Here is a 499-nt window from a genome sequence, read left to right as displayed (position 1 = left end):
GTTATTAATATATTTTTATTATTTTACAAATTATATTTCATACTTATAAAAATTATATTTTTATACTTACAAATACCTATATCTTGTTCATTGTGTAAACGAATTAATTATGGTTATATTTCGTTTACACTATAAACGATATATGTGGAATATATCAAATTTTATTTATCTTTTTTGTTTAAAAATTGTGTGTTTTTTAGTTTATAGTATAAATGAAATAAATAATAGAACACAAAAATATAAATTGTGTCTAAATTACTTATATATTTTTAGACATTAAATGAAGATAAATAGAGATAAGAACATTGTAATTCTAGATTTTCAAGTTTATTGAACTCAATAAAGGACGAAATTTTAGTTAATAATAGGACAAAACGATCAGAGTGTGTAAAATCCTTTTGAATTTCCATGTCCTAGAAGTCTCTTAGTGTCTCCTTTCTGTAAGCATCATAGAATCTAATTTTTTTTATAGAATTTGTTTCGATGAATTTAAAAAAAA

Source organism: Arachis ipaensis, chromosome B01 (genome assembly GCF_000816755.2).
Source record: "Arachis ipaensis cultivar K30076 chromosome B01, Araip1.1, whole genome shotgun sequence".
NCBI classification, from domain to species: Eukaryota; Viridiplantae; Streptophyta; class Magnoliopsida; order Fabales; family Fabaceae; genus Arachis; species Arachis ipaensis.
Note: the sequence above shows the minus strand (reverse complement) of the source record.